This window comes from Oxyura jamaicensis, chromosome 1 (assembly GCF_011077185.1).
Source record: "Oxyura jamaicensis isolate SHBP4307 breed ruddy duck chromosome 1, BPBGC_Ojam_1.0, whole genome shotgun sequence".
NCBI lineage: Eukaryota > Metazoa > Chordata > Aves > Anseriformes > Anatidae > Oxyura > Oxyura jamaicensis.
In genome coordinates, this window is record NC_048893.1 from 159,571,896 (window position 1) to 159,595,072 (window position 23,177).

The following is a 23,177-nucleotide window of genomic DNA, read 5'->3' on the forward strand; positions in this document are numbered from 1 at the left end:
AAAAAAAAAAAAAAAAAAAAAAAAAAAAAAAAAAAAAAAAAAAAAAGATCTTTAAGTAAACTAATTCATGCTTCCTGTTCCCTCTTATCTTGCCAGAGAGGTGTATTTTTTCACACAGAAGAATGAAGCAAAATCTGCTGTGTATGGGGAATGCAAGTAGCAACCTTCATTTTTACTTGCTCCTTCTGATGTGAACCTTAAGGTACACTATAATGATGTAAACTGTCACAGACAGCAATATCAAATCTAGGATGATGATATAAAACAAGCAAAAAAAAAAATAAAATATATATATATAGCTATCTGTGGAATTTTGCTGTGTAAATTGAGTCAACTTTCAGAGAATGCTGGCATTTCTCCCCCCCTCCCTAGTCAACATCAACTGGTGTTGTGCATTATGTCTTTTTTAACTGCATTATGTTTTATATCCAGCACGGCAAGTCACAGCTTTGCAGAGATCCCTTATCTTTAGACTGGGACTGCATTCCTCCATCTTCTCATCACACATCTGTTAAAATGTTGTAAAATCTGCAGTCATCTTTGGATTGAAAGTGTGTTACTGTGTAAAGTATTAAACAGGAATATAGTTGTTACTTCAATTCTGCTGAGATTTGTCTTCGTCTCCCTAGGATTTTACCACATATTCACGTACATGCTGAGAATACAACTTTTTTTCCTGGTATGGCAATAGAAACACTGCTGCTGTCTGAAATATCATTCATTGTAGTTGGACTCTCACAGCTATAAACATGTGGGAAGAAAACCTACTTGTTTGCCTTTTTTTTTTTTCCTAGAGAAGATAAACTGAGAAGCCAGCATGATATTTTCAAAGTACGTACTTCCAAGTAGCATCACACCAGAATGAAAGGCACAGAGGCACTCACAATAAATTGAGAGAGAGAGAAAGAATCAATTAGCAAAAAATGGCAAGTTATAAGAAAAAAAAAAAAAATCAGCTCTTTAAGGTTTTATTTTATGATGCAGATCATTATAAGAACATGAGAACTGCTGTATCACCTGGATCAAAGTCCCAATTAGTCCAATATCTTGCCTCCAAAAATAGCCAGTAGTGACTGCCTAAGAAGAGTGTAACTATAATACAACAGGACCCAGCTGATAAAACTTCTCCAGAACACTCTCAGACACCAGTAATTTTGTGAACTGAGGTCTATCTGGTGGGCGTGTGTAGACTTTTCTCCCATTCTTTTGTCCATTCATTTATTAAGCAATGACATTTTTAGCACATAAAACATTCCCTGACATGTTTCATAGCCAAAAAGCACCTGTTTCATCTGTTTCTAGTAATCTACTACTTACTAGACTTGGTGCTTCCTAGTCATTATGTTAGAGAATATAAACATATGCTTCTTTTCCATATCACTATGATTTTACATCCTTTAGATGATACCTCCCACTCCCAAAAATTCACCACTTGCTTTAGTGCCTCATAGGGATTATTAATAAAGGAATTTTTTTTTTTTTTTTTTGGACCACAACTGGAAGTGGCTTAAGAAGGGTGAGTTACTGACTAGCTCCAAGTACGTCTTACTCCTTGGGCTCCTAGTCAGTCGGGCACATCCCTTCCAACCCAAACCAGTCTATGATTCTATGATTGGAAATTATTGGCCTATGATTAGGCCAAGCACAGGTCTCTTACCCCAGTCCCACATCAGCACATGGCTGGGCATGTGGAGCCCTGGTCAGCACCAACACAGAGCTCCCACTACCATCACCATGGTCATCCTAACAGTTGGGTCTGGATCAAGAGTTGCAGAGTGTGGAACAAGATAATTAAGATAAGCACATTAGCTGTGTTGTATTTTGTACATAATTGAGAGAAGGGTGATTTGTTCCTCCCTCTCAGGTTCAGAGACCACACACAGGTCCCTGATGTTGAGTGGTCCCAGCAGTCATTTACGGACTGTCAAAATAGCTCAGTCACTTTGGAAAGATTGCCTCAATCTTGTGAGATTTCACCACATGCTGGAGATAAATGATATGATGTTTGTCCCTGTGAGCTTCTTTATTCTGAGTTGCTGTGGCACATGGTTGAATCTGGCAAATGGAAATCTTCTGCTTAATTTGTGCCTCATATCACAGACCTGATGTATAGTCCCTTGACTCAGAGTTTAGATATTTTCAGATGGAGCAAAATTAGGAACAACTTACATTTTGCAGATATTTTAAGGAGGACATGCTTTATTGACTGAATAATACCACAAGGTTCAAAAGAACAACTTTGTAAGTACAAACCTATTCAATCTATTTCTTTCCAAACACTTTGGGCTATTCAACATTATTGTGACTGTTGCAACCAGCAAAGTAGCCACTAGTTGCACCATTCAGCACTGACAGAAGAAAAATTAACTTAAAGTACAAGCCCTGCTGAAGTCATTGCACTTCCTTGTATGTGTTATTTACACGTGTTTAAAGTTCAGAATGATAGAGAGACTGTAATAAATATAATCTGACATGTATTGCTCATACATAATATAACTTATCAATGGCTTAAAATATACTTTAAATTCTGTATGCTGTCCCCTCTCCATTATCTATTGAGTTTTTTCTCATTTTTTTCTAATTTATCTCCTCTTTTTAATTTAGTCTAGAAGTAGAGTGAAATCAGAATCACTCCAAAATCCAATAAAAGAGTTAAATGCAATAATTTCATTATTAAAAAGGTGGTATGTAACTATCAGGCCAAGCAGTCTAACTTATGTTAAATGACAGGTCAAAGAAAGTTCACTCCTAATAATGCAAATCACAAATCAGTGTCTCAGGAACAGCATATATGAAATGATGTCTGAAACATCAATAACATTTTTTTTTTCCTTTATAATTATTATTAGCTTGGTAATAGTCGTTAGTGACCTATCTCTATCTGCTGATTTAGTAAAGTGCACCTAATAACAAGCAGGGGTCAAACGTACAAACCAAATGACACTGCATTCCCTAGATACATCGTACAGTTTCTAATGATGTAATAAATGCCTTGCAGTGTTTTTGTCTTACCCACCAAAATTAAGCCTATTAGAGTAAAATATTCCAACTGAAAACATTATAAATCTTGCCTGGAATATAAAACAAATCTCTATAAACAGTGCTAGAATGACAAACTATCTCTTGTACTAGAGAGGCTTAATATTTAAAGTAGCTTTTATTTCAGTTCTTGGTTAAAAATCAAGCCTTCAGAAATAGTGTATATTTATTATATAAATAGAGAAAAGGAGATAAAGCAATATCACATTAGGGTCTGTCTTTTTTTTTTTTTTTTTTTTTTCAATGAATTAATTGCGATTTTAACAAAAATAGATTTTTAAAAGAATCCATCTCTTTGTTAGAATAAAAAAGTATTATTCTGTAATTTTAGACATATGGACATTTTAGCACAGAAGAGCTGATCTTGTCTTAGACAAAGACAGTTGGTTCATAGTCCAGTGGGCAAAAAAATGTTTATAACTATCTCTGTATTAACCGTATCCATAAAATCAGTTAGTCCCTTACTTAACCACTCTGGAACCCACTCAAGCCACTGAGTTTAAAACAGCAGTATTATTATTCTTTGATGTCTACAGCTTAGCAGCACAAAGCTGGTCTCCAAGCACTTACTCTCTATAAAGAAACACAAATGTTTGGCCTTTGGGCTGTAAATATTGTGTCACCATTGATTTTTAACATACAAAGTGTATTTTCCTGAATGTCAAGTATTCTCAAAGTGCAGGGACTCCCATGAGCATGGAGTGTCAGGAATTAAAGACAGTTTAAAAGCAGGAGCTACAAGCAAGGAAAGAAGAAAGTAATAGCAAGAAGCAAGAGAAAGAATAAATGAAAGAATAACTAATATGAACTTGGCCAAATATTATATCATCATTTATCTCCCAGATGAAAATGTCACCTGGGGAGGATAGTGCCTTATTATCAATAAAGAAAAAGCTGAACTGTGATATTATCAATAAACCTTTTCTTCCTACATAAGATAGTTTTCTTTAAGGATTTATGTATCCCATGCACTAGAGGAGTTTTCTTCCTAGCTTAGTAATATGATTGATTTGGGGATCAGACACCCTGGTGGTTCACAAACACTGAAAATGTCAATATCTGAATGAAAATGTAGCTCTGACAATTTGTTCTTACTGCCTTATAGCATTCCAGTATTTGCTCTTCTGCATTGTATCATCTGCTTTGATGCACCTGCACCAAACTCATCTCCAGTATAAGGTGGTTCAGAGCAGGACCCTAAGTTAGCCAAGGTGCAGGGACTGGGAGCAATGAAGTCTTCCTGCTCTCCTGACCTACTTTAAGGACAGAGTGGTGTTCTGCATCACCTCCAGTGATGCCTGCCTCCTGCCACACACTACATGGAGATGGCTAGAGGTGAACTTAGCTGCAAATTCCTGGATGGGATGAATCTCAGCTGGGAAGCACCTCACTCACACAGATAGGAAATCTGAGAGGGATTCAGCTTACTGTATGCAATGCCTTTTACAGCGTAGCCTCAGGCAGTGCAACTCTGCAATATCTTTTACATATGCTGGTGGTAAATCACCAGCCTATCCAATAATGAATAAGAGAAATACTCCTTCTAGGTGATTATTCAGAGCAGTCCCATCTCCATATCTTATTTCTATAGCCAGTGAAGACAGCTAAGGTTCCTGAGAGGGCAATGCAGAAGTGTGTTAAGTCAGGTTCTTCCTCTGACTCTTCCACTTCTCCCAGGCACTTGTGTGAAGTCATAGCTTTGCACAGGAAATTCAATCCAGACTGAAGCAGAGATGCTGCCTTTCCTCTCTGGAAAATATCTTCAAGCAGCTGTACTATAAAAGTTGTGGTGGCTAACACACTGTTAGCTTTTATCCTTCCTGATCCCATTTGCCATGATCAGTGTGATTTGAAGGATATTACACACCAGATTCAGAGTTTCCTTTGAACTGTTTTCTTATTTATTGTGTTTACTAGATGTTTCTTTTGCAACTTCAAAAAAAGTCTGTCATCCATCTCAATTTTATCTGCCTAAGAACAGTCAGGTTGCAGGCAGCCATTGTCTCAGACATTTACATGAATATTGACTATTTAATGCAAGGCATTCTTTAAATATACAGGCATATATGCCAGTTCCTCTTATGCAAGTTGAAGAAGTCTGAGTTCTGAGACATTTAAGAAACATTAAAGATATCTTTTTGATAAAGGCGACCCCTTGAGAGATGGTGAGAATTTCCAGCTCCTGATTCTGAACCACTCATATCATCTCAGACACAGGCAGTCAGGGTCTGGAAAACCTACCTTAGAGACGAAAAATATTCTATCTATTTTGTTAATCAAGGTGAAGCTTAAGAAGTGGTTTGACGTGAAAGTGCAAGCACAGAGAGATTTCTGATAACAGGTTCTTTATATGTAGACAAAAGCATAACAATTTCTCATAAATAGAAGTAGGTAAGTTCAGGAGTAAAAGCAGGATTTGATCTAACTAACTAAAGCATTCCAGTGTATTGCATGTATGTATAGCATTCCAGTGATCACATGTGAGGTCTCAAGTAAACTGATCCTCCTCGAGGAATTGATCCTACCTGAAGGATAGATCCTGCTTCAAAAAAAGAATCCTATCCATCTAAGTTAGGTGCTTAATTGAGGTATTTTCAAGTCTAAATAATGCAATTACTGTTTAACAACAATTAGAAGAGTCCTTCAGATTTTCTAAGAAACTATCTTTTCTTTTCTTTTTTCTTTTTTTTCTTTTCTTTCTCTTCTTTCTTTTCTTCCTTTTCTTTTCTTTTCTTTTCTTTTTTCTTTTCTTTTTTTCTCTTTTCTTTTTTCTTTTCCTTTCATTTCCTTTCTTTTCTTTTCCTTTCCTTTCCTTTCTTTTCCTTTCCTTTCCTTTCTTTTTTTTTTTTTTAATTTAGTATATATTTAAGAACTTAAATTAATAAAGCTGCTTTATTAAAACACCAAAACATTTAGGAAAAAAATAGGAAGACAACATCTCCCCCAAAGTGTTTATTTTATTAATCAGTTGGATTAACTCTAGGATAACAGCTACAGATAACATTTTAATTAGCTTTGGTAAATGAATTCAGGACTGCATTCTTCAGCTAGACAAAATCTCAGCTGTACGGTGGGTCAGAAGGATACCAAGAGGAAATTCTGTGGTGAGTAGGAGAAGAAGCAAGATGCTGATTCTTCTGGATGTAAAACATTTGTGAAGTGAAAAAAAGTAGTTATCTAACTGTTAAGATGTGTGTATTGTGTCAAGTCATACAATATGAGCCATTAGGTTCTGCTGATTGATTTCAGAGTAAAGTGTAAGGTACATTTGAAGCACTAAACAGGACCCATTTACTTCTGAGACAATCGTCCTCCATTAAGTGCCTCCAAAGCTGTTTTAAACAGAATCCTCTGTTTTAAAAACAACTACTCTGTAGAGATCATAATCCTCCAATGGGATCTACCTCCTCTCTTGATCAGAGCTCCTTTCTCTGTTCATTGCATACCTTCAGAAGTGGGTGGGGAATTGTCCTCTGGCCTTTGCAGGTGGACTGGCTGCTGCTTAAATTCTCTATTCGTGGCATATGGCTTCTGATTAGTACAGATGGTTTCAAAATAGGTACTGTCGATTAAACCAATAGAAAATAAAGCCTACCTATTTGTCAAAAAGGAATTATGGTGAATTTAAATCATATACCCTCAACAAGGGAGAATTATGATTTTTTTAAACAAATGAAAGCAATATGACAACACCCCCACACTACTCCTAAAAAATCCTGGGATCTTGTGAAGAATTCAAAGGTTAAAGTACAACCACTCATTTCCAAAAAAAAAATGTTTAACTTTATACTCTAACATTAAACTTGCTTTTTTTCCCTTCTCTATCACTATTTCTTACAATGCAGTAATAGTTCACATAGTGCAGGGATAGTTTAGAAAATCTAAAATACAGCTATTGATTGTCTCAAACTAATCATCAATTAGACACTGAACTTTATAACTGGCAGAATGTATAAGGTTTTTCTATCCTTGAATAGCAGTTCATTTTTGTCTATGAATAATACATCTTGCTACAGTAGTGCAGTCAGATACTGGTATAATTAGATTCATTTCTAAGGTCTGCCTATGGTTCATGCATCAAACACTGATCCTTCAGGCTGCCTTGTATAGGTCTATAGGCTTGGGACGCTAAAGAAATGAACACAGTCATGCTAACAGTGCCCTCACTCCAGTTACAGATGTAAGATGACAGCGACGGCTCCAAGGCATACTAATTACACAGTATTTAGCAGTCAGTGTCTAGCACACACCTGCCAGAAGCAGAAATGGGGGAAATGTGATATCCCTGTTTCTTATGTTACACAGAGCCCAGCTGGAAGTTAAGTTCTTAAGAGGCCAATGACTGTACAAACCATATGTTATCACAGTTCAATCATGTCTGTAGCTTTCCACATTTTAATGTATATTTGGCATTACTAGATAATGTGACATCTTCAGACTAATCAGATGGATATCTTAACCACTGGGAATATTAAGGTAATATGGTGCCACAGATAACATCCATTGTATTGTTTGCTTCACACTTGTATTTCTGCATAATGGCTCCAGCTCCTAACTTGTTCTGACTACAAACTTTGCCAGGAGGCAGCCCATTTAATCCAGACACAGATTTTGTTATTTCAACTTATGTCTACTGTGGATCTTAATGTCTTGGGTCCACATAGCTCCTAGAAAAAACAGCTCTGTGAATACAATTTTTGCTGTGTGCATCTACTTAAAAGAAAACATACAGAAAAGTCAAAAAAATCAATTAGATCGGTCCACTTTTTGTTGTTTTTAATGTCTAGAAACAGAATAATATTATCTTTAAAAAAAAAATTATACTTGTTCTAAATTTTTCTAAAGAAAATAGAGAAAAGGACCAGAAGGAAAAAAGGATGAGCATGCCCCTTTACAGATGTTCTACAATGTAACTATGGAAAAAGGGAAATAAAACAAAAGTTTTGTGGCACAGCATTTCATTGCTGCTTATTAAATTCCTTATCCAAACTTCGTTTAAGAGAAGCCAGGCATTGTAAAACTGGGAATAAATAAATAAATAAATAAATAAATAAATAAATAGAAGTTTTATATTTTTATTCTGACACCAGTGAAGAAGAAATCAGATTTAGTGGTTTAGAATCAGAATCAGGGAAATGTTTTGCATTTTGCATCATAATATTCTGTTGTATCTGTCAAAATCAGTGTTTTCTACCGTGGTATTTTCACCTGGCAGCCACAGGGCTAACAGAGCTGCCCAGCATCACTCAGTGGCACAGTTGAACCCCATGTTCTGACTACACGTTGTAGGCTTTGTCCTCTGGTTCTCAAAAACTGCACTAATACAAATCCATATGATTGAGGAGCTGAAGGCAAAAAGCACTTGAGAGTAACTTAAGAGAAAGATTCTGAATCAGAGAAGTAACAAGCCACATCAGCAAGCTTTTGTGGGCTCAGGAAAACCCTTATTTATAGACAACAGCAGGATCATTAGCACTCTAGGGCAAAAGGAGTATACCAGAAGAGAAAAAAAAATCCTGAGTGTTTTGTCTATCATTTCTTATTTCAGATACAAGATCTTTGGGAAGGGGTTTTACCATGTATATACAGAACTTTCTGCTAGTAAATAAAAAATTCAATGAAATTGCTTTCAGCTGAAAACGGAGAGAACATTTTTAATGAACAAAGAAACCGCAGAAGATTTCATGATTTTGCTCTTACTCTCTCCTTATCCTTGCATTTTCATCACTCTCTGGCTTTTGATTTTGCCAATGAAGAAGCCGAAGAAAGAGAAAACAAAATAAAAACACAAAATCTCTTTTATGACCAAATACCTGAAGTTCTTGCATGTAACTCTCCTTTAACAAAAATGCCCACGTTCATTTTTATTTCAGCTAGAAAAAGAAAAAAGGAAAACATTTCAAAAATCTTTCTTTTGTGAAACACGGATGTCCGCATTACCATGAAAGATACTTGTAGCTCTTTCAGTTTGGCTGTTGTGTTTATAAGTCAGTTTCAACTGACTGAGAGTAAAGGAGAAAAGTGTCCCATTCCTTCTCTTTCCACTATTCTCTACCTCCTCACCTAGCTCAGACAAAACAATGTTGATGACAAATTGTAAGTCTTAACTCAGAGTAATCTGTTGATGACTTGCATGCTGGTTGTTTTTGAGAAAGAATTAAGACTTCACGATTTCACAGACTGTTTGACCTTATCTTTTTGGCTAGAAGCATATTTTTCAATAATTTAGATTATATGTATCTTTATGTTTAATTGGTGGCAAATTCGGGACTTTGCTACCCCTATCCTTCTGTCCTTCAGGTTCAGATAACAATGGTAGAAGAAGAGCTAAACCAGACAGGTGGAAACCAGAAACACTGATAAAAGAACAGTCATATATCAGAAAGTTAGAACATCTTCCAAGGAAGACAAGCTTATGAAAAACACCCTCTGACTTCAGAAATTGTCATTCTACTGCAAAGTTTGTGAGTTCATCTAAATCCCAGCAGTTAGACTAACATTTCCCATGGAAGACTTTTGCTGTAGATGTTAGCATGCTGTCAAATGTCTTTATTCTCATTAGCAAAAGTATCTCCTTAACACTTTTCTCACCAGGATACTGCTAGCTGCATTGTCAGACAGGTATACACCTGAGTAAAGTTTAGGTGTATGGTTGCTCCCCTCTTCCTCTTTCATGATCACATGGGCATTGCTTGCTAGTGATGGAAAAGCAAATTCACCCTTTTTTTCTCTGTGGTTGACATTTTGCATTTAACTGTGTCTGCCTGGGAACTTGCTCAGCCAGTGATTTGCTGGAATACAATATTACAAGGTAAATCATGACAGTTGGCTGAGTGGACTTCAGCACTTTTCCCTAAAAGCAGGAGTTGAGCTGCTTAGAGAAACTGAGAAATTTCTTATCCAAATGGCCTACTAAAGATTTGGACTTCTTAAATTAATTTCTCTTTTTCCAAGGGATATCCTTGCTTTGAAACTACTTTATAGATAGAACAATAAAAGCAACAAGAAGTTAGCTTACCACTAGATATCCCTCTTCTCGCATGGATTTAAGTCTATTATTCACACTGTATTTAGCTTAGACCAAATTCTAATTAAACACTAGATTGTGCATTGCAGTTCACAGTTTTGCATGAAGAATCCCATTTGCTCACACACAGTGGAATACATATATAAATGTGTAATTACTCACTGATAATATTTTATATAAATCTGCACAGTTATAATGAAAAAAAAAAAAAAAAAAAAGTCAACCCAATCAGGTTTTGTGTTTCTGTTACACACAAAGCACCACAGAACAGAACAACGTCAGAAATGTCAACAGCTCATCTTGCCGAGTAAGGAGCAGGAAAGATGAGAAATATATATATATAATATATATATTTATATTTACATATGTAATAATATATGTATAAATTACCTTCCTGTGTAGCCATCTAAGAGACTGCCCACAAGAAGCAATCATTTCTGCATCCAAGATCTCCTTGTGGCACTGAGAGAAAAAGGCACCTGAGTCACCTTAGCCACTCACATCTACGCAGCCACCTTTCAGCTTAGCCAGGAAGTCATTGGTCATGCCAGCCACTTACTCAAATCGCATCGGTCATCTTAGTTAACAATAAAGCATGGAGTAAATTCTGTAGAATTGCTAGAGCTTAAGTTAAAATGCCCATAAAGAGAAACCATGGATTCAAAGTAGTTCATTTTTTTGTTGTTGTTTGTTATTAAAGCAAAACAATCCTTCAATGCTAAAAAAAAAAAAAAAAAAAAAAAATTTTTTTTTTTTTAAAAAAATTAATTTTTTTTTTTTTTTTTTTTTTTTTTAAAAAAAAAAAAATTTTATAACAAAAAAAAAAAAAAAAAAAAAAAAAAGATTTTTCTTTCTAAAACTGACATTTATTATAAATGTTTCTTGAGTATACACTGATGTGTTTTATTTTTATAAAATAAAATATCAGGCTTTGCTTCACATTTATTATTAATGCAAGATACACGAATCTCTCTTAAAATTGTTGTAGCAGGTGATATTTGTAGGTGCAATTGTTTTGTTTAGCAGTTGTTATTTCAAGAAAGAGAGAGAGAGAATGTCCCCCTTCCACTGCATGAGATGATATCTCAACAGGGAGCTGGAAACATACCTATATCTCATAATACTTTTTCACCTGTAAACTCCGTCCCATAATGCTCTACATCCACTGCCACAAAACTGCATTTACTCACACATTCCTGCCTCCAGCCTCACTTTTTCTATATACATGAGGCACATTATATACATCCCCATTATGGGAGCGTCTGAGCGGAATAATCTTTACTTGAGATCAGAGGTTAAAACACAAGCTGGAGTGTGCTTTGGGTGACTGGCTAAATGCGCTGCTGGTGATGGTATAGCATACCTGAAAAGAAAGTCAGTCTGGTGGAGTTGAAATGCCAGTGCTGTCTATGGAAATGCAAAGTGCTAACCTCTTCAGAAAAGCTGTCTAGAAAAATAGAAGTCCTAAAACAGAAGCCAACTTCCATTGGAAAAACACCCTTGAAGGATACACACTTCTGAAATTTGGCCTGCAGTTAGAGGGATACTTGAGATACAGGGCCAGTGAATTTAAATTGACACTGTCTTACTGGATGCATTATGAAATATGTTTGAAACTTTTTTTTTCTTTTAAGCTACTTCATTTTGTTTGGGAGTTGTTTTAATTTCTAAAGGACAGTGCCATGTTTGTCCTTTGTACAGGCATTTGAGCTTGGACCTCTGCAAGTACAGTATGAATGGGTTTGCTGGGAAGATCTTGAAAACTTCTCCAGCCCTCTCTGTCCCTTGTCTGAAAAGCCCAGAAATATCACCCTTATTATATAGGCTCCCAAGGGAAGTGGTCACAGCACCAAGCTGGCTAGAGTTCATGAAGAATGCTCTCAGACATCTGATTTGACTTTTGTGTGGTCCCGTGTGGAGGCAGGAGTTGGACTTGATGATCCTTCTGCATCCCTTCCAACTCAGGATATTCTATTAGGACCTACAGGTATCTTAGTTAAGAGTTGAGTTGCCTTACTCTCTTATGTATTAATGAAGAAAAATAGGCACTTCTAGGGGATCTTTCACATCTTAAGCTGCATGTCTTTCTGCACTTAGCATACAGCTGATTACTCCTAACTCATGTAGTCTTAAAAAAATAAAAAAATAAAAAATAAAATAAAAATCACAGATAGTTATATAGCTGGTTTGAATCTGAATCAAACAACAACTCTGATACTGTTTGGAAGATACACTGGAAGAGCTCTGTGTGAGGGAGAACATCTGAAGAAATCAATAGTTACTGGGTGATATATAAAGAAAACTTAAGATATTTGTTTTCACTGCCTACATATTCATAGGAGTAATAGTTATATTTATGTACCTCATTCTTCACTTAGAAGTAAATATTTGTTGCAATTATGAGGATGTTTTGGTAGACATCTCTTGCTTTTCTGATCTAAAAAAACAAGTGTTCTTCAAGACGGATTAGAAGGGCAAAGCGTTAATATTTTATTTTGATGATTTTTATATCTAAACATATATTGACACGATTAGATGTTCTCTATGTTTCAAAATACTAACAATGGGAGCTAACATTTAACCCCTACAATTAGAAAAGAAATGAAGCGACACACCAGGAGTTGCCACTTATCTCCTGCCAGATAGATCAGCAAACAAAAAACCAACCAAACAAAAAAAAATCAACTGTGATGATATCATACACTTAATGGATGGAGAGACTGATGTGGAAGCAGCTGTAAACACGCAATCATGAAATCCTCTTTAAGGTGAGAGGCAACGCAGTCTGTCATGTCTTGAAAGAGAAGTTAAGTATCCCTCCTGATGATTCAGACATTGAACAGCTGACAGGAATTCATAAGAACACATATAAAACTCATTGAAATCTGTGGGTACTTTGCCTGCATCTGAACAGCAGGACTGAGAGAGCAGAAGAAAAACATGTGATAAGACAGAGAGAATTGTTCAAGGAAAGGTAATGGTAGAAAATGCCGACACTCTGCTCTTAGCTGCTATTTTTTTAGAAAGAGACTTTTAAACTGAAGTATATCTGTGTGAAAAAGTCTCCTGAAAGCCATATTCAAACTGCAGTGGGTAGACAGCTAATTTTCCAGGTAATATTATCTGAACTGTAGGATATACTAACATGATACAGGATCACAAAAGATGGCACGTGACCACAGTTTTAGTTTCAGTGAATTCAGTACCATTGACGGACAACACATTAAGTAATGAGTTTCCAGCAGAAAAGTGCAGTCAAGATGCCTGCACAAATTTCTGTAACTAAGCATTTTATACATTAGTGTCACTTAGGCCCAAACAGTGGAATTATAACTAGAAAACATGAGCTTAGTGTCTAAAACTGGACATAATTAGCTGGACAAGACAGAGAAAAAGAGTGGACTAAGCTGAGTTAGATACAAAATATATTTGTACAGTGTTTTCTGATTTCTGCTGCCAAATCAAGTATGTAGCATCTCTTAGGTATATGTTACAGCCTCTAAAGATTTCTCAGCAGCATTTCATGTGAAAAATGCAATAAGCACATGTTCCAGGTAAAATATCCAGGGATAAATTAATTATTCTCCAGTATAGGAAATGTATTATGTTAAAATTTGTGCAACCAGTGCTATTAAGAGGCATCGATTAAAAAACGACAGGCATCTGAAAAGACTGCCTCCTGTCTCTGGGTGTTTGTAAGCTAACATGATCTGAAGTACTAAGGAACGTAATGCAAATAGAGAAAATGAACTCCGTCAATGAGAAATTATGTTAATCTAGTGACAAAAATTTCAAAAAAGTTAAAGAAATAAACAGGATGAAGATTTCACTTTTTTATGTGCTCTGAATTCATCTTTAGTACTAAAGAAACTGTGAGGCAGAGTGTGTAACTGTACAGACAGCTGCATCATATACCCTTTCAGTTTAGAGTAAATATAATAGGAAAAATGACTTTTAAAACAGACTGTGATAAAGAATGCAGCGATATTGGTTTACTTTGTGTTTTTTGCTTTTTTTTTTCCAAAATATCTTCAAGATTTCTAAGGAAACAATTTAGCTGCTCAGTTCAGTCTGAACAAAAAAAAAAAAATAATTAAAGACTTCTGAAAATGTTAATATAGGAGCTAAAATTTATTTTGTTAATTGCTGGAATAATCAATAACTAATTTTCATTCTAAATTAGGTCCTTCATGCGTCTTAAATAACCCAACGGAAGACCATTTACATCTCAATAACAACCCCTAACAATGTCATGTCATTAAAATCCAAACTAAATCTCAATAATGTAGGTTAGTGACCAGTAAAGGACTTATTACCTGGGTCAAGTCCTTTGGGGCTGTGGTGGGCCAACTGGCAAAAGCCTTGCTTGTGTGTGGCTTTTACTCCAAAATATGAGCATGGTATCCCATAGGAATGATACCATTATTTGGTGCTATGTCATTTTCTAAATGGTTATACATTACACCTATTTCAGGAGCCTGTAGCAGATTCATAATATGAAGATCAACCAAGCAGAACAAGCCAAAACAAAACAAGAAACAAAACAAAACAAAAGAGACATCAGAATAATATGCAGTGCAGAGCTTTAAAAATAAACAAATAAATATGTCTTTGAAAGCTTACTTGTAGCATCACCTTGCTTTCATTAAAATGTTTCAGTGTAACATGGTAATTAGCAGAAATGGGAAGCAAAAGTATATTGGCCTTATGTACTAGTTAGGAACAGAGAAAGGCATAACTATTTTAAGATGCATTTTTAACAGTGCTTTTGTGATACCAACACACTTGCTGATGATATTGAAATTTTTATGTTAATTAAACAACCCCTAACCACTCAGTACATCTCAGATATATACACTTTGTAATTACCTCCATTATTGAAATAGCTAGTTTGATTTATCCTTGCCACAGTAACATTCTAGCTTCTGTTATTTTTGTCTTTAGAAAAACATAGGTCCCAGTGAGGGAATATAAAACTATTACTGTAAATTAAATATTAAAGCTAACTTATTTTTGCATAAGAACACTGTCAAATAATGGTGATAACTGTTCCTAAGAAATGAACTTTTTTTTTGCCTTTTTTGGAACACAAATTAAAATCTAATTTTCACTTCTTTTGTAAATTTCATATAGTTAGCGTGTATAGTTTTACTGATGGCAGTAGCTTAACAGGGAGCTATTATAGTCTTAGCTTAGCGATTAAGAAATACAACATTTGTTGAAGAGCTAGGCCTTTTAGTCTAGAATGGATTATCACTTGATCCTTCCTTAAGCATTTTTATACAGGAGTGCATTATCCTTGGAGCCACCCTGGGCTCCATGCCTCATTAACCTGGGTGTTAGATAAATCAAAGGCAGCCTCAGAGACAAAGATAAGCAAACTGCAGGCCAGCAAGACGATGATGTATGGATCCAGGAGGCTAATAGGAAAGTATTGACAGGAAAATGGTGTGCTTATCCTGCAATCACTGCATATTGCAATGAGAGCTCCCAAAAGCAGATGGGATACACTTCAGGGAATGCAGGAGTAGGAGATTGTTAGGCAGAAATGGATCCTTGCATCTTAAATTCTAACAAGAACTTTGTTTCTGTGCGGGAGCACTTCAAGCACAGCCAAGAGAGGTTAATACCCAGGCAATGGCAAACTCTAAAAAGTGAATTCATTGCAGGGGTAAACATTATTATTATTTTAAGATTGTAATATAACCAGCAAAGCTGAATTTCGCATATGTCAAACATTAAAACAAACACACTTTGCAGAGACAATACACAGAACAACAATTACATATGCTCTGAAAAAGCATTTAGTATTAAGAATACCCTATAAAGCCTTCTGTGGAAAACAATGTTTCAGATGTTGATACTTTTCTGATGAGGAAGGCAGCATGCTCAAAAAAAATTCTTGCCAAACAGGGCACGTTCTGAAATTTCCCCTTGTATTTATTTTCCCTTCTATTCCCAGGGTAACATTTTTCAGAAAACCTAAGTGGCTTATAAGCCTTAACCACAAATCATCGCTCGGGTCCAGTAAGTGGTCCACTTTCACTATTGGGAACTGATGAGAAGTTTCACATGACCTTTATTTATTTATTTATTTATTCTTCTGGGGTTTCTTTTCCAAGACTTAGTTCACTAGATTAATTTTAGAGGATTTTTCTTTTTCTTAGCACAGACTTAATTAAAAAATAACCAAATTAAGGGAAAGAAGCTCATATAGATTTGGATTAATCTCGGTATGATCATATAGCTCCTGGAAAAGAAAGTTGGGCTTGATGTGATTCATTCTCCACTTTACTTATTTTTATTGCTTGTAGGACATTCTCTCTTAAATGTACATGCTACTCTTTCAGAATACTTGGTGTCCTTATAAATCATTACCCCATTTTACAATCACAATTCCTGTGTTGTACTTGGAATATCAGACTATTAGCTTTAAATTGATATTCCTGTTGACTCCATTGGGAGCAGGATCAAACCCCAAGCCTACATACTGAACAAAGTTGATCTGATTTTCTACAGTATCTTACTTAATGGGGACAAGGTCCAGGATGAAGAGGAGCAGCAGCAATCGGGTAATAATAAATAGCCTAAAGTTGTAGTTAAGCTAAATTTGATATACAAAATGTGAGGCTGTTTTAGGTAGCCTGGTCCAATAACCAGAGTTTTCAAAGCCCAAAGACAGCAGGTGCTCAAAAATTGAATGTGCGATTAAGAAAGGTGCTATGTGCAGAGCTCCATGTCTCTTGCTTAATAGAGAAGAGACATATGTAGGAAATAGATTAAGTGTCCACACGAGGGGTTTCACAGTCTCATGGTTCACACCCTGAGCAGTGCACAAGAAAGCTGGGTTCTCTCTCTGCTTCTGTCATAGAGATGCTGAACACATCTCAGAACAGTTTTTCTCCATTTCGGGCCTTTTCATTAGGTACCTATCCAAGGCACCTTGAATAACAACATGGTCACTCTAGGTGAATTGATGGAAAGATATGCATTTCTGAAGGTAACCGTCAATTCCCTGTTTCAGGTTGCTCACCAGAACATGCACGCAACTTGTTGCACTGAAATACTTAACAAGGGGAAAACTGAAAGGTGAAAAAAGTGCTCCTATGCTATTAGCAGCACCTTTATATATATATGATATATATCATCATAGTGAATAAAGTCAGATTTGTATTTGGAACTTCTAAGTGAAACCTCCAATTAATGGGAGCTTATACGCTATTCCTAAGGTATGTTGCAACAGTTTCACTTTCTTTATGTTCATCCTTCATGTTTCTGCCTTTCTAGCTTCTGCCTACTTACCCCCAGCTCCCCTTCCAAAACCTCACATGGCTCCGTGGACTCCTCTCTCTTCTTCACTCATAATCCAAGTACTCCCTCTTCTATTCATACAATCTTGGCATCACTAGGTAAAAGTATGAAAACAAAAGTGAGCAAAATTCTCCATATTTGCTAATATTGCTCGGCTGAGAAAACAGCCAAAATGGAAAAGCTTTTCTGAGAGGCTCAGGGAGCTCTGTGGAGGCAAAACTTTTTGGTCTGCCTGCTATCAGTTCACAGAATCACAGAATCACAGAATTGTAGGGGTTGGAAGGGACCTCAATAGATCATTAGGTCCAACCCCCCTGCCAAAACAGGTTCCCTAGAGCAGATTGCCCTTTGCAATTTTCATCCAGAAGAATACTAGTTGTGTTTCCTGCTCTATAATGTAGCTGCATTCTTCCACGTAACAAAGTGCTGCATAATACCTTCTATGAAGTTCAGTCTTGGACTCTATGCCTTCTATGGTCTCTATGCCTTCTATGAAGGTTTATGAAGTTCCATGAAGTTCAGTTGCCCCAGCTGGGACACCTGAAATCCTACAGAACTATAGTATTAGGGATAGAGTTACAACTAAAGACAAAGTTATAGTTATGATGAATTATTAAAGGACTAGATATTAAAGGAGCACAACTGCTCCTACTGCTCTTCTCTGACACACTAACTTCTGATCACTTTTGGAAAAATAACTGACGTATTGAGTTGATTACTCAGAAGTCACATTCTTCAGAAAATCTGGTATCAATGTGAATTTTAGTTAACAATACATTTTGGGAAGATATTTCTCTAGCTTTACATTACAAATCATTATTATGCCAAGAATTAACGTGAAAATACATGATAACAAAACAGAATTTCCTAAAATGTAGTTAATGATATTGTTACATTAGGCAATGTAAAACTGCAAATGTTCACCTCAGGTGAGACATGTGGACCATTTGTCTGAGGTAGATACATTTGGAAATTGAGCCAACCTTCAAATTTATTGGAGATGTTTGATGTAAACTCACTTATGCTACATATGCTTTAGAAAACCTCCAGTCAAACCTTTACAATAGTGACAGTGATGCAACTCACACCCCTTTCAAAAGAACACACAGTAAATTAAAACACAATCTCACTTAACAATTTGTTCTGTTCTCAGTCAGCATGAACCAATTCCTTGGTGAGTTTTCTAAAATACCAGTTTTTTGTTTTCATCACTGACAACAAAAAACTGGCAAGTGCATTTTGCTGCTCAGCTGGTAACTAAACAATTTTGCAAGGCTTTATTATATATTATATACATATATATACATGTGTGTATGTATATATATTTGTAGCAGTAATTCTCCAGTGTGAACAGGGAATTTAAAGTATCTTCACCCTGAAAATAAAAATAAATAAAAAAATAAAGCAGAACAAAACAACCCGAGCACAGCCAGAATGCTGTGCATTTTCCAGCTGCCTCCCTGGCATTTGTTTGCGCGGCTTTATCTGGTCTTCGACGCTAGCCCAGGGAGCAGCTTGATTAATGCCCACTCCAAGCGGTACAAGGAGCATCGGCGGGCAGGTAGTTATTCAGAAGAGCTGCAGGTGCTCGGCTGATGCACCGGTGGTGCCAGCGCCTTTAACAGCTCTCTGGGGCTCTGCCTGTTATCTGCCTGCCCCCGCGGCCGGCAGCTGTGCTTCCCGATGGCCTGATGGACTGGCTGGTGTACCTGGGGACGTGGGCAGGGTGCATCCATTACTCATTTGTGACAATAACCAATCGAGGAAGATGTAGAACTCAATTCCGGCAGAAAGACCTATAATGTCGGAGTCAGGAGGTTATCGCTGTGGGACTTGCACCTTGCTCCCTGCCCCTCTTATCAAGGGCTTTACAGCCTCTGCTGGAGCAGCATCTTGTAAAGCTGAGGGCTGCAGATCTGAGGCCCAGATTAGCATGCATCTTCCTAAATGCTACAACATTTAATTAAAAAGTAGATGTTACTCAAATTGTTACTGGCTCAGAAGATGGCTTCGGTAAACAGTAGGCAAAGGTAAAGATTCTTGCCACAGAAGGAGGGAGACAAACAATTTCCTTAAATCTTGTCTTTGCAGAAAATGAGGTGTGCTTATGTTTCTCTCTATTCTCATTTCACAGTCCAACAAAACTTTGTACAAGGGTGCATTGCAATCCCAAATCCAATTCATAGTGCCTGCTAATATAGGTGAGACTGTCATTAAGGCCAGAATAAAGACCCCAAAACTTTAAAAACAACGTGAGACATTGCTCTTGATAAAGCACAGATGTTTTTTGGTAGCTGTGTATTCATATTGAAATGTTCTGAGACAGATTCTGTCTTTTAGAGACAAATTAGAAAGAAAAGCTTAAGAAAGACCATTAGGGTATGTGCAATATAAGAACTATTCCAAAACTCACTTGATTTAGAGCTTCTTCTCTAAATAACTTGGTCCTAGGAGAAGCCAGGTAGAGTTTTAGGTACCTTAATTGCTTGAAATAACTCAAACTTGTGAAAGACCAGATAGAAATAGTACTCATTTATCATTAATGCTTTAAATTATATTTAGGAAGGTCCTTTAATCAGTCATACAGACCACAGAAACTGACAGTTTTTTCAGAAAACTGTGCCTAACTGAAAATGAAGAGAAACATATTTAAATATGGTTTCATCAAAGATAGAAAGTGCTGGCTTAAATGTGTAAAACTATTATTTACATAAATACTGGTAAATGAAGTCACCACCTGCATCACCAGTATAAAGTAAAATAATTTGATTTTCTTCCCATGGAAGAACATAATCCTATTCACTTAGGGATAAATCATTTAGTCTAATAAAACATGGTTTTCAAAAAACAATCTGCAGTCTTTTCTACACTCTCTAATAAAACCTACAGCATACTTTTAAACTGGGATAAAGCAAGAGGTTCAATCACAGAATATTTAAGCATAAAACTGACAATCAATTTTATGTATCTATCTCCATTTATATCTACTTTCTGTTGAAGAATGTTTTATGATATATGAATAGCATTTTAGCGTAGCTTTTCTCTGTACTTTTCCCAGGTTTATTAAAATATTTTAACCTTTTTTTCAACACTTCCAATGTGGACTTTAGAAAATATTCAATATTCAATAGCATCAAAAGCCCTGTAAATTTAGGATGAGAATAGAGGTAGCTGTAAAGAACCTTCTACTCCATAACCCTAGAATAAAATCAGCCAAAGAAAAATCTTGCTGCATCAGAAGAAGAAAATCAGAAGAAGCAACGCTATGTTATATCAGATGGAGAATCAGTAGGGAGATACTTAGGGCAGGGTGAAAATAGTACCCATGAGATGTTGACAAGTGAAGAAAAGGACAGAAATTAGAAACTGGAAATGAGCTGAGCAAAACAAGAGTTCTGGTTACAGAAAAGCAGTATTTGCATGAACAGAAAGACACATGAAATTGAAGGAAAGATAAAAGAGGGATATCAGTGCATAGTTATTCAGTGAACACCAGTACAGATGTACAGATGGGCTATTTCACACAGGCTCAAGAGCCAAGGCACTATGATACTAAAAAGAAGAAAGTGAATTAAGACCTTTCAGTTGACTGACAATCAAAGCATTTTCTTCCTTTCAGAAAGGGCCATACCAACTACCCTAAAAATGAGGATTTAAAGAACCACAGAGAGCTTCTGAAGGTGGTGACTTACCTAAAGATGAAACTTAGGGAAAGGCAATCATTCCTGTTCTCAGCTAAGAAATCAAACTTCTTTAGAGCATCAGCACCTGGGGACCTTCAACTCCGCTATTAGCAACTGGAGAATAGGAAAGAAATGACCCATCTCATGTGAAATGTTGACCTTCAAAATTTCAGGAAATTTCAAGTTATTGGAAAAACATCATAGCCTATATACAATTACGAGTGTCTGGGTCATGGACTCAAGCACCGGTCCATGATTGTCCATAGTGTACATCTGTTGTTGCATTTTGAGTCATGGCCATGGCCTGGGCCCACCAGTGTGTTGCCTGGGCACAATTCAGGGAATGGCAATGGCCAAATACTACTCTCTTTATCTGCTGTGGATCAGGCAACTCTGTTTGAGGTGAATTAATTGTGCCATGCCACTTGTCCTAAGAGCCAGAGAATTGTCCCTGGCCCATGGAATTTACTAGCATAAATGTAGTGCCATTTAGGTATTTTGTCCCTAGAGCTGCTGTAGTCTAAAAGACAGCATGTATAGATACTATGGGAGGAAAAGTATGCCACTAAATATATAAATATAAATATATAATAATATATATATATACACGCAGATTTAGCTACTTGGAGCAGAACTACTTCTGATGAACTTTTCAGGTGGGTTTACATGTCTACATGTTAAACACTTCAGTCTGAACTAGTTGTGTACTGTACTTTATATTCATCAGGGAAAGATGCATCCACTTCCAAAGGCACCTACAGACAGATCAGTCTGAGGTTAATTTTTCTCTGAAAAAGTTGTTTCTTCTCACTGGCAACTGTTTTTCCCCAACCTACTCTGCTTTGACTGCAGCCAAGTCCAATAAAGTGACATAATGTCAGAAGCAACTCTGAAAGGAAAGACAGTGGGATGGAAGAAATACTACAGCTCTGGGGACAGAACTGTCAGCTGACTGGTACTCCCAGGGGCATTTGAGAACAATAAGGACAATACAGTTAGAAAGTTTATTTTAAAGAACTGCATTCCTATGTTCACTGTTATCTAGATAGGAACATATCAGACTATGATACAGATTAATTAACTTCAACTAGGATAGAAACACACTTTTCTAAATTAGGTTTCAATGCTCTGAACAAAGAGTTCAATAGGTACAATAATACCTTTAAAGATTTTTTAGGTCAGCCATAGATTTCATTATGTAAACATCCAAACCACAATCTAGAGATAAGACAAACAATTTCAGACCCACATATTTAGATCCAGTCACCTCACCCTGTTTTTTAATGCAATGCTTTATGGACATTTCAAATCAGTATACAACTACTTCACTTTGCTTTGCTTTCCACTCTCTTTATGATCAGCTGCTTAAAATCAGTCACTACCCATGACCAGAACACTCATGACTGTAAAAAGACCTACCCAATTCAGCAGCCCAGCTCTAATGAGCAATATTACACCAGTGGAAAGGAAAATGTCTGCAATGAGACTGCTTATTGTAGGTTCTAAAATTAAGCTTGTGATTATCCTTCTTCATCAACTATAAATGAAATCATGATCAGAAATGCTCTTTATAATTCTGCAATGAAATGGCTCACTAGTCCTGACTAATAACTTACAAAAGTAGATCTGGACAGGGCTTTGCATGTATATCACAATCAGGCTGCTTTGAAATAATTGGTCTATAATGCCAGCCTATTAAACATCAGACCAATGGTAACATGTTAAACCATATCAGCTGTAATGATATTTGACCTGTCAATGATGTTCTGGGGTTTGAGTTTCATGTCTTTTTATTATTTTGATATGTCTTATGTTTTCTGATGTTATTGCCTTCATTTTGAAGATCAGGAGAACTGAACAGCCCCACAGCTGAATAACTTCTTCAAAACTTCACAGTGAAATAAGCAAGACGTGTCCTTAACTCTAATCTTGTAAGGAAGTCAATAGGAACAAAATGCAAGCCTAGTATTTTATGGGAGAGTGTGCCATTGGAAATAATGTATTTCCTTTAAGAATAGTAAGAAGAGAGAAGGACACAAATGAAAAAAGGAAGAAAGAGAGAGAGAGAGGAAGAAAGAAAGAAAGAAAGAAAGAAAGAAAGAAAGAAAGAAAGAAAG

The 23,177-nt window shown here is 36.3% G+C and overlaps 1 long non-coding RNA gene across 8 annotated transcripts in view; it reads right to left on the minus strand.

The window, feature by feature from the left end:
• Window positions 1-23,177, minus strand: part of LOC118163342 — a 198,272-nt gene that overhangs the window by 159,089 nt on the left and 16,006 nt on the right. For 4 of the 8 annotated variants that reach the window (XR_004749010.1, XR_004749002.1, XR_004748998.1 and 1 more), the window contains exon 2: window positions 17,369-17,471. The exons of 3 other annotated variants lie outside the window; for them this stretch is intronic. This is a non-coding gene — a long non-coding RNA (uncharacterized LOC118163342). Of the gene's footprint in view, window positions 1-17,368; window positions 17,472-21,069; window positions 21,175-23,177 lie in introns of all 8 variants that reach the window. One more of the 8 variants, XR_004749001.1, reaches the window with a different exon arrangement.